A 12053-nucleotide genomic window follows, 5' to 3' on the forward strand; every position below is an offset into this window, starting at 1 on the left:
ACTTCTTCCTGCCACTCCTACGACCCATGAATCTCTCCAATTTTTCTTTTGCCAAATCTCTACTGCTTTCAACCTGAGAAAGTTTTCCACTTTCAGGGGAATGTGTGATTAGATTGGGATAATCCGAGATAATATCCTTTTCTTAAAATCCGTATCCTCTTCGTATCGCTTTTGGCATGTAACATAATATACTCACAGGTTAAGGCCATGAGGATTCTTTAAGAAACCATTATTCTGCCTGCACAGTACCTATTCTCCTGAGGTGATTTGGAGAAATACCTCACAGCAATATGTCTACATTTATTTTGGCTACAGTATTAAGTTTTGTTTGAACAGTAAAGAAACTAGACGTTCTTTGAAAAGGTATTATGAACCAAACCTTACTAGTTAATAGAAAAAAGTTTGACTATGGGTTTACAGGAGGGAAAGGTCTAAAATAGACAACAAGTAAATCTTGTAAGTAGAATGAAAATAGGCAATCGATGATACAGGAGCAATGCAGCTGTCTATTTTATCTAGCAGCAAAGGAAAATGGGGTTGCACAATTACTGTATTTTGTGTTATTCCAAGTATGAGGTTTTCCTGAAGCCTATTAAATATTAGTAGTCTCCTATTAAAAACACAAGATAATCTTCTATTTTGCACATAACTGAATTTATTTTGTTTGAAAGTAATTTAAATTCAAATAAAAGTTTTAAACAAACATTTTTGAAAAGTAATTGAAAGAGATTATGCTGAGTGAAATAAGTCAAGTAGAGAGAGTCAATTGATATGGTTTCACTTATTTGTGGAGCATAAGAAGTAACATAGAGGACATGGGGAGATGGAGAGGAAAAGGGAGTTGAGGGAAATTGGAAGGGGAGGTGAACCATGAGAGACTATGGAAGCTGAAAAACAATCTGAGAGTTTTGAAGGGGGAGGCCAGAGGTTGGGGGAGCCTGGTGGTGGGTATTATGGAGGGCACATATTGCATGGAGCACTAGGTGTGGTGCATAAACAATGAATTCTGTTACACTGAAAAGAAATTAAATTTTAAAAAATGAAAAAAAGTAATTGAAATTCTCTTTTAAAAGTTTTTCCAACAAAAAAAGAATCACCAATTTTCAAAATTTTTTAGCTAGTAAGTTGATTAAGATTAAAAATCAATTCAATAATACAGAATTTTATTGTACTTATTTATTTTTAAGATTTTACTTATTTATTTAACAGAGATCACAAGTAGGCAGAGAGTCAGGCAGAGAGAGAGAGAGAAGCAGGCTCCCCACTGAACAAAGAGCCCAGTTCAGGGCTCGATCAGGACCCCGGGATCATGACTGGAGCTGAAGGCAGAGGCTTAACCTACAGAGCCACCTAGGCACCTCAATAATACAGAATTTTAGAAAGTCTACTATTTGCTAGGTATCTATGCTAGATCCAGAGGATACAGATATAAATCCATTTGTTATACTTCCCGCCTACAGGAAACTCATAGGCATATAAATGGATGAATACAGTGCTGGGCAGCCAAGGGCTCTAGGAGAAGCAAGCACAAATGGAAGGAATGATCTACTCTATGAAGCAATAAGATAAGCCTTTTCTGGCTTTTCTTTTGAAATTTTTGAAGACTTAATTTTTTTAGGGAAGTTTTAGATGCACAGAAAAATTGACTGGAGGATACAGAGATTTCCCTTATCCCCTCTTCCCTATATATGCATGGCCTTTCCCATTATCCACATCTGCCAGAGTGGTACATTTGTTACAATTAATGAATCTACACTGACACATCGTAATAACCCCAAGTCCATAGTTTGAGTTCACTGTTGGTGTTGCACGTTCTGTGGGTTTGGACAAATGTATGATAACATGTGATCACCATCATAGCACCATAGAGAGTATGTTCATTGTCCTAAAAATCCTTTGGGCTCTGCTTATTCACTCCTTTTCCCCTCCAATCCTAACCCTTAACAACCATGGAGGCCTTTTTACTGCCTCCATAGTTTTCCCTTTTCCAGGATGTCAGGGTTGGAATCATACAGTATGTAGTCTTTTCAGATCAGCTTCTTTCACTTAGTAATAAGCAGGTTCCTCCACATCTTTCCATGGCTTGAAGCTCACTTCTTTTTATCACTGACTAATATTCTATTGTTTGGGTGTATCACAGTTACTTGTTCATTTACCTATTGAAGGACAGACATCTTGGCAGTTGCTAAGTTTTGACAATAATGGATAAAACTGCCATAAGCCCGATAATCCTTTGTGTGTGGTTTTTCTGTGGATATAAGTTTTGAACACCTTTGGATAAATACCAAGGAATGAGATTGCTGGATTGTATGGTAATAGTATGTTTAGGTTTTGTAGGCATTTCTGGTTTTGAAGGAGGCATAAACAAAGGCACTGAAGTACAAAAAGGCACAAGGTATTTGGAGAAGTCTATTGTGTTTGGGGAACATAACATATTCACAGGTTAAGGGCATAAGCATTTTTTAAGAGACCATTATTCTGCCTACCACAGTACCTACTGTTCTAGAATTATTTCCTGGCATATCCCTCATTGGAGTGATTTGGAGAAATACTTCCCAGCAATATGTCTACATTTATTTTGGCTACAACGTTAAGTTTTGCTTGAAAAATAGAGAGACTAGACAGTCTTTGGCGGGGTGGCAGCCAACCATGCCCTACATTTTATTCTGTGGAGATGAAATGAGAGCAAAGACTTTTTAATCAGGGACAACACGGGATTGGATTTGTACTTTAGAAAGATTACATTGTCAGAATAGAAGAGAATGGCTCTGGGCTGGAGGTCAGTTATAGCCTGGAAAACCAGTCTGGATAAGATTGTGTCTTAAGGATTAAAGCCTAAATTAATGCAATGGAATTGGCAGCAAAGAGCAATGGGAAGATGAGAGAGATTTGGCAGTAGGAATCATCAGACTTCACGATTGTTAAAGGCATGGGGGAAAACAGGGAGGGAAGGGAAAGGCAAAGAAGGAGAAGGAGGACTTGAGAATTATTTGAAGATTCCTGACACGGGAGGAAAATCTGGATATTTCATGAAGGCTGACTAAGTTAAGGAATAAAGGAAAACAGGGGAGAATAGATACGACAAAGACTTTCTGTTTGACCAAATTTTAGGCATCTGTGAGTCCTCCTCTCAGGTATGCTGCCTGCCTGGGCCCTGTCTGTGGCCAGCCAAGTCCAGTTTTAGTAAGAATCCTGCTAGGTCCGTTTGGAGAGGCCCTCCCACCCTTTCTATCTGACCACCCTTGATATCTAATCAAATTCCTCATCCCTCTCCTTGGATGTATGACCACACTGACCTCCTCTGCAAGAATCCTGTGAAATTAGTTTAGCAAGAATCATTCCCACCCTTGATGTCCCCTCTTAATAATTTTCTATCCACTGACCCCTCTCACTCTGCTTTTCAGCTTACATCTCCAGCTGTCTTTGTTGTATTTGTAGCTGAGTCTAATCTCTCTCCTCTACTGCAATAGTCTTGACACCTGCAGCAATTGCCCTCAGTAAGGCCTTCCTTACAGTTTTAACAAGTGTAAGAATAATTTTTTTAACAATGGGGAGAAGCATCACTCCAGAACTAAAGTTACTTCCAAACATCTCTAAAGCTTAATTTGTTGCATACATTTTTTAACTATCGTATAAATAAATAACATGACTGAACTATGTGCTTCAACCATTGTGATGTACACAATCCAGCCATCTGTGCCCCAAGAGCCTAGCAAGATAACAAGATGGCTTCCTTGCCAAAATTTAAAAAATTATATATGCATATATTTACATATACGCGCATATTTACATAAATTTGCATATAAAAATATGAAATATACATACGAAATCCTCTCTATAAAAAAAGAGAGCTAGATAAACAGTTTAATACCCACTGTTTGAAAGTTCATGCAATTATTTCCTTAAAGATTTTACAATAATCTTACAGGGTGCTAAAGCCTGGTGAGCTTTAAAGAAAAAGAGTCCAAGTCTTGGTAATATTTTGAGTTGCAGTCTAGCACAGGCTACTTTTGTGTTTCCTAACCTCGATTTAATTGCAAGCTCAGTTCAAGAGAATAAAGGAAGCTGTTTTAACTACTTGCATTCACTGCTGTAGCCTGAAAGTTGCTTGACATATAGAGGAATGGGCATGGCTCTGTTCTAATAAAACTTTATTTTTTTATGGACTTCGAAATTTGAATTTCATGTTATTGCACGTGTTCCAATGCATACTTTATTTTCTTAACCACTGAAAAATGTAAAAGGCATTCTTAGCCCACAGACGTACGGAAACAGCCGACAGGCCGTATTTGCCGTAAGGCTGCAGATGGTCATCTGGTATGTACAGAATGTCAGAATTCGAAAAATGTTAAGTGTGAAGTGTGAAGTGTGGGACCTTTTGCAGGACATTCGTGGTAATGTAATGTTACAGGCCACCTTCCAATACGATGACACAAGCGGTAGCCAAGGTGGCCATGCCCAGAAATGGAGAAAGCAAGCGGGCTGAGCAGAGTGGTACGAGCGCCGCCCCACGCAGCTCGCCACCCTCGCGGCCACGGGTAACGCACGCCCAGCTCCACGGATTGGACCGCACGCAGACAGGATCCTCCCAGACGCGGAGGTGGCAGCCCGCGGGCAAACACACGGAGGAAAGCAACCCCCTCCCGGCTCCACCCCGCCGCACCTCCCCCGACGCAAACGGCGCGTGCACGCACGCACGTCTCCCGCCCCTCGCTCCCTCGGACTCTATTGCGCATGTCTGGGAAAGGGAGCGGCGATTGACCGGGAGGCCCTGGCCGGAGCCGGGCAGAGGGCCTCCCCCGGGCCGGGCGGGTAGACACGGCCCGCGCGTGCGTCACTTCCGCTGGGGCGGGACGGAGCCGTGGGGGTGGTGCCTCGACCGCGGCTCTTCTGTTTGTGTTGGTAGCTCAGCTGATGCGGGCCGGCCAGAGTGGACGTCAGTGCGGTCCGGAGGCGCGTCGCCGCTGCCGCCCATAGAGTTGCGGCCTGCATCCCGGTGAGTGGCGGCTGGGGGGACAGAGGCGGGACGATAGGTTAGGGAAGAGGGCAGCCTGGCCTCCCCGGGCACTTGTGTGGCCCTTCTCTTTCCTCGAAGGGCACTTGCAGAGGAACAGGGCGGGGAGCCGCCGGGCTTCGAGGAGGTCCCGGGACCAAGGTTCCAAGAGGCATCCGGGCACCGGAAGGAGCCGCGGACCTGGGGCTGATTGGTGCGCGGTGTCCGCCCCCGCCGTCCGCCGCCTCGGGTTCTGCTGGCCTGGTCCGGCTCAGCGTGTTTTGGTTTCCCTCGTCCCGCCCTGCGCTTTCTGGCCCACCCCCGCAGCTCCCAGCCGGGTTGCCCCGATCGTTTTGGCTGCGCCCGCCCTGGAGGGTTCTCCCGCAGTTCCCTGCTGACTGTCAGAACGCTTCCCTCTTCTGCGCGGTCCTCCGCCGTCGGCGCACGGGCGCGTTCCGCCGCGTGTTCGCGTGGCCAGCGGTTTCTTTTTAACCCCGCGCGCGTCTGGCTCCCTCCCTCCCTGCGCTGCTGTTGCAGGTTCAGGTGTGTGCTTTTTCAGAGATGAAGCGGTGCGAATCGTTGTGTGGCCGTGCTCCCCGTCATTGTCATTTCGGTCATTGTGCTGGGAGGAACCTGCTGCCTACGCCTAATACAGTAACTTGAAAGTGCTGACTTCTTGGGGAAACCAAAGTGTCCATACGGGACTGTCTTCTTTATAATGGGCTTTTATCTCCAGTAACATCTGCATCTGGTTCTTGCATGTAGTCCTTGTTGCTGAGATTTCAACTGACAAAAGTATGCTTCATCGTGTTGAGGGACTGCTGTTAAAACAGGGAAATAGTAAGCATTTTTAAATCCGAGAGTTAAAAAAAAAAAAAAAAAGTGTATTAAACTGTGAGCCGAGAATTGATGCCTCTTACGGAGGCAGTTGTTTGAAGCCCCTTGTAGTTAATTTGTTAAATTGCGCCATTTACTTGTACTTTAATTATAAGAATATGTTCTTCATAATTTGTTACCAAACTTTTTCTCAATGTTGATCTTACTTTCCTATTTCTTAGATCTATGTTAAAGTCTAGAGAGAATGTCTTTATGAGTGAAGTTGAGGGAGAAGATCAGTTGACTGGTGTATTTATTTGCATCACTTGCTAAGCAGATAAAAGTACAGCTTGTACTGAGTTGTTCTTTTGCTCAGTAATGACAAAGGAATTGCACCTAAGGGTACATATTGCCTCACTTGTGGAACACATTTGTGAAAAGGTCAGAGTTAGAACTCCTAGCCTTGGACAACTTTCTGTCATAGAACTCTTAACCTTGGACACCTTTCTGTCGTTTCATGTCTTAGTTATAATCTTTCTCTCCCATGTTATATATCTTAACTTTGTTCATTATCGAGTTCCTTTTAGAACTTGCTGTTGTATTGGTTTCCATGACCCTGATTTTTTCAGGATATCTTTTCACCTGTGCTTTTTTTTTCTGGAAAGACTTCTTCCTAACTCTTGATGTCAGTCAGGGGTCTGCCCTTGTTCTTCTTTCTAAAGAAAGCAGAGTTTCAAAATTCAAATCTAAATACTTTAGTAGGTCCATGACTCTTGAAATGTTACAGAAAGTATAGTGTGTGTGTGTGTGTGTGTGTGTGTGTGTGTGTGTGTGTATGCAAATAATCATTTCTCAAGGAAGAGGATCTGTGGTCCCCCAGTTCTCAGGAATTATTACTATAAACTTTTTTTTTTCCCCCTGGTAAATCCAGTCTTCTATTTTCAGTTGTCACTGTGCTGGTACCTCCAGACTTAAACCACAGCCTGTGTTTCTATAGTACATTTCCATTTGAATGTCCCATGTTACCTCATCCAAGAGATTTTTCTTTCATATTAAATTGGTCCCCTTCCAGTCATCTCATTTTCACAAGTGGTATTCTCTATGTATCTCTGAGTAAAAACACTTGAGTTGTTTTGACATCTTCTCCTCACCCCATTCTTCCCTGTGACCAAGTCCTTTGTCGCTGTTTCCCCACTTTCAAAGTGGGGCTCAAAGTAATCCTTTCTCTAGTACAGTACCAGTGTCTTAATTCAAACCCTTGTCACTTTATGCCTGCATTATTGGAATAACTTAGGGAAGTCCTGTGTAGATTCTTTTATCCTCAGCTGAGCCTCCAGCTAGCAGTTCCCTTATTTTCCTCCAGTTAAAACACAGCTCTTTTCCCTAGAAGTTGGTCTATACCTCCCTATTCTATTTATTTTTCCAGTGTACTTACACTACCCTATAAGTTGGTACCCTAGTCTTCACTGCTCTTTTCTCAGTAGGTGATGGCACCTGCCACTTGACATATTCCTCTTTATCTTTTTGCAGTCTAACCTACTCCAGCAGAATTTACTCTCAAAATTTTTATCTGCATTTACCAGTGTTGTGATTTGGAAACAGCTAAACTAAGCTTTCTGATTTTGTTGGTAGTTCTGTGTTTATTGATTTTTGCTTGGTAATTGTAGTTTGTAAGAGGGGTATTAAAATATTGTCATGAAATTGTCTAGTCTTTCCATAATTCCTCTTTTTTTTTTTTTTTTTTTTTGCTTTATATACTGTATCTCAGTGTCTTGTTAGGTGTATTCATAATTGGTTATGAGAATTATGTCATTGGAAAGAAACAATACAGACCCATTACTTGTATAGCTCTGTCTTCTGCTTGACTGTTGGGCCCATTTTTCCAGCATTTTCCCTGTTTACTTACCTTCAACCACCTGGTAGTTCTTTTAGTCTTGAGTAGACAGAGCCCATTACTGTCTCCAACACTTTCATTGCTTTTTCCTTTGCCTTGAATGCTTTTTTCCCTGATTTTAATGATTTGCTTCGTTACTTATTTGAGATCTCCAGTAAAATGTCAACTCAGTTCTTCTCTTGATCATGTCAAATACAATACCCCATTTGCCCTGAGTTTTGGAAATATCCTTTCATGGTAGTTTGTTGTTGTTTAAAGACTTACTTATTTGTGAGAGAGAGAGCACAAGCTTGAGCACACAGGCGTCAGAGCAGGCATGAGAGAAAGGAGGAGAGAGAATCTCAAGTAGACTCCCAGCTCACTGCGCGGCCAGAGATGGGACTCTGTCGCACACCCTGACATCAGGACTTGAGAGCTGAAACCAGCAGTCAGAAGCTTGATGGACTGAGCCACCCAAGTGCCCCCTTTAATGGTACTTTCAGTTCATTCTACTGAAACTCCTTGGGGTTCACCAGCTCTGACTAGTTTTCATTTGCTTGGGGTCTGTGCACCATTCAAGCAATGTGACTGAAAAAGATCTCAGGCTTGTGATTTCTCAACTATGGATTTACCACTATTGGGTTTTTTTTAACTGTAATAAAAACCAAGTATTATAACATTTACCATCTTTACCATGTTTAAGTATGTGGTTCAGTGGCAATAAGTGCATTCACATTGTTCTAAAACATCTCCAGTACTTTTTCATCTTGGGGAACTGAAGCTGTGCCCATGAAACACCCCTTTTGCCCCATTCCCCAGTTTCTAGAAATCATCATTCTGCTTTCTATAGCAGTGACTTTGAATACTCTAGATACTTTGTGTAAGTGGAATCACACAGTATTCGTTCTTTTGTGACTGGCTTATTTTACTTAAAATAATATCCTCAAGAGTTCATCCCTGTTCTAACATGTGACAGGTTTTCCATCCTTTTAAAGGCTGAATAATATTCCTTTGTAGGTAAATACATTTTGTTTATCTGAGTTAAAATGATTGGATCATTTCATAATCTCAAACTGTTAATGAAAAATGGTCTATCTGTGATGGTTAGTCCTAAGGGCTATGTTTGCTTGACAGTGTCTTGCCATTTTATCACCTATGGCTAGCACAGAACCTAGCATAAAAAAGGCCTTCAAAAAATAGTTGTGAAATAAATAAAAGGCTACTAGAGTTAAAGACTAAACACACTAAAATGGAGATAATCAGTATTGCATTGACAGAATACATGAATGAGAATCAAAAAGAAAACCAATTCAAACCTCCTACCAAAAAAAAAAAAAAAAATGTCATCACTTGAAATAAGAAAATTACCACCAATGGCATCAGTTATGGGTAAATCATTTACCTTTCCTTAGTTTCTTCAAAGAGTTTCTTCCTTTCAACCTTTCACCCTTCCCTATGGACTACAACTTACTTGAGACAACTGAACTCTTTTCATTGTCAGTTTCCTCTCCTAGGATCAAAGCTACTATCCTGGGTTTTTTAGAGATCACTTCTGTTTTAATTGTCTTCCCCACATAGAAAATATAGAACTCTCGACCCACAGAAAAAAACAAAACAAACAAACAAAAAAACCCCAACATTTGAGTTGTTTCCACCACTGGTATTGTGTGCTGCTATGAACACAAATGTGCAGATGCCTCTTTGAGACCCTGCTTTCAATTCCTTTGGATATATACCCAGAAGTAGGGTTGCTAGATCCTATGGTATTTCTATTTTTAATATTTTTGAGGAACTACAATACTATTTTCTGCAGTAGCTGCTCCATTTTACAGTCCCAACAATGGTGCACAAGGGTTCTAACTTCTCCATATCTCTGCAAACACTTGTTATTTTCTGTTTGTTTTTAATCACAGCCTTCCTAATGAGTCTGGAGTGATATCTCATTTGGTTTTGATTTGCATTTTTCTGATGATTCAGTGATATTGAGCATCTTTTCATATGCTTGTTGGCCATTTGTATATCCTCTCTGGAGAAATTTCTACTCAAGTTCTTTGCCAGTTTGTTTTTAATCGGGCAATTTGATTTTTTTGTTGTTGACTTGTAGGAGTCCATTACTAGTTTTGAGCATGGCTTTTTATTCACAGATACTTTAATTGTATTTTATTAAGTATTTCTGGTTTGGGGATTGTGGGGCTTTTATGTTAATTCAACTTACTCATTGGCCATAAATCCTGGATATCAGAAAAGCTGGGAAGGTAGATATGTTGGTTTCTTTTCTCTCTGTCTCTTTGTAAAATTGGAATTTTGAAATCATATGTATACATGCGATTTACAAAGCTTTTAGTTCAGACTGTAATCTGAACATTCACAGTAGGTTCTCGGTTTCTATCTTTCTCAGTCTTGTCTGTTCATTCTGTCAGAGATCTGCTGAATCCTCTTTGTAGTGTCACTCCTTTGCTTAAAATACTTCATTGACAGTCTGATCTTTAATTTCCTTGGCAAGATTTGTAAGAGCCTTCATAATCTGACCCCCAAAACCATCTTTGCAATATCATCTACCTGTCCCTCATTATTCTCATTACTCTTTCTAGGTCCTGGAGCGAAACTGGACTGCTTGCAATTTTTGTTCATATTGTTTATGCTTTCTTAAATGCTTTTTTTGTCTTTGTATTTGTTCCTATTTAAAATTCTCTCCTGTTCTCAGCTTTCTACTTAATTAGTTCCTTTTTAACTTTGTCCAGTTTTTAGTGTCTTTTTATTATTTTTTGAACTTACTTGGATATCTGCTCTGACCATTCTCATGGCACTATCCGTGAAAGTGTTCTAAACCATTTGCTTTTTTTCTTTTTTTCTGTCTGCTTTTTCTAATTACAAAGGTAATATTTTCTCATTGTAAAAAATATATATAATACAAAAGGAAAAAGAAAAAGTCCATCTTCTTGTTCTCTTTTGATCCCACTCCTTGGTTCACAAGAATAAACAAACTAGTGCTTACCCTTTCGGAATCTGCGTGTGTATGCGTGCGCGTACATGTGCCACATGTGGACAGCCTCACATTTAAACTGCATGTGTAGGTTTTTCTGTCTTTCATTACCTAATGTCTTTGTATCTCCACATGTGTATAGTGTGTGTATTATAGCCGCTGGCCTTTTTTACTGTAGTGTATATGAAGGATGGGCAGATCATCTAGTTTCTTTAACTGCTGCAGAATACTATATGGTAACCCATTCTGCAGTTTATATATGCCATAGTTTATTGAGCCATTCCTTTCTAGAAGACCTTTAGAGTTGTTTTTCTTTGTTTTATTATTTCAATCAATGCATTAGGGATTGTGTATATATACTTCTGCACTCATAAAGTATTTCTGTAGGATTCTTAATAGAGTTTTAATAGTGAAATTGCTGATCAAAAAATATGTGCCTTTAAGACTGTGATAGATAGTATTTAAGATTTCATTGGATATTGTCAGATAGCCCTATGTGTCCCATTTCTTCAGCCTATTATTAATACTGAATATTATCAACCATTTACATTACCACCTATTGTAAAAACAAAACATGTTGGGTTTTTTTTTAAGATTTTATTTATTTATTCCACAGACAGAGATCACAATTAGGCAGAGAGGTAGGCAGAGAGAGAGGAAGGGAAGGAAGCAGGCTCACTGCTGAGCAGAGAGCCGCATGTGGGGCTGATCCCAAGGCTCTGGGATCATGACCTGAGCCAAAGGCAAAGGCTTTAACCCACTGAGCCACACAGTTGCCCCAAAACAAAACATGTTTTAATTAGTACTTTTCTTTGATGTGGTGAAGGGTATTTTCATAATTTTACTGTCTGTATTTCTTCTTCTTCTGCATTAACTGGCCTGTTAATGTCCTTTGTCTATTTTTCTGTCAGCTGAATCTTTCTTTTTTTAATTGCATTCATCTTACATTGTGGTTATGAACCCCTTGTCTGTTAGATGTGGCACATAGCTTCTTGTAGTCAGACCTTTAATTTAATAAACATAATTAGATAGTGAAATGTTTTTTTGCATGGCTATCTGTAGCCTTAGACTGAAAGTTCTTCATATCGTGTTTGTCTTTGTGGTTTCAGCATCTAGTACCATGTCCATGTAGGTTAAATATTCTATAAATGGTTTGCAATGAACAAGATGGTGTAAGACTTGACTCTACAAAGACTTCAAAGTCTGGTGTCACATAAACTAGTCCAGATTTTGACAGAGAAGAAAAACAGCATAGTATCTAAATTGCATATTCAGTTATGTGTTGTAGGAAAACTTATGTATTTGGTAGCTTTCCTAAATTACATCTCATGAAACATCCTACCACTCGCTCTCTTTTTTCATTAAATTCTGTACTGGAGAATGAATTG

General features: G+C 40.2%; 1 protein-coding gene across 2 annotated transcripts in view; it reads left to right on the forward strand.

Moving 5' to 3' along the window:
• The first annotated feature begins 4858 nt into the window (after nucleotides 1-4858).
• PNPLA8 (patatin like phospholipase domain containing 8) overlaps nucleotides 4859-12053 on the forward strand; it is a 40975-nt gene continuing 33780 nt past the window's right edge. The window contains exon 1 of one of the 2 annotated variants that reach the window (XM_059170768.1): nucleotides 4859-4996. The gene's annotated coding sequence lies outside the window, so the exon portion shown is untranslated. The remainder of the gene's footprint in view (nucleotides 4997-12053) is intronic. The other variant, XM_059170767.1, reaches the window with a different exon arrangement.

This window comes from Mustela lutreola, chromosome 4, assembly GCF_030435805.1.
Source record: "Mustela lutreola isolate mMusLut2 chromosome 4, mMusLut2.pri, whole genome shotgun sequence".
Lineage (NCBI taxonomy): Eukaryota > Metazoa > Chordata > Mammalia > Carnivora > Mustelidae > Mustela > Mustela lutreola.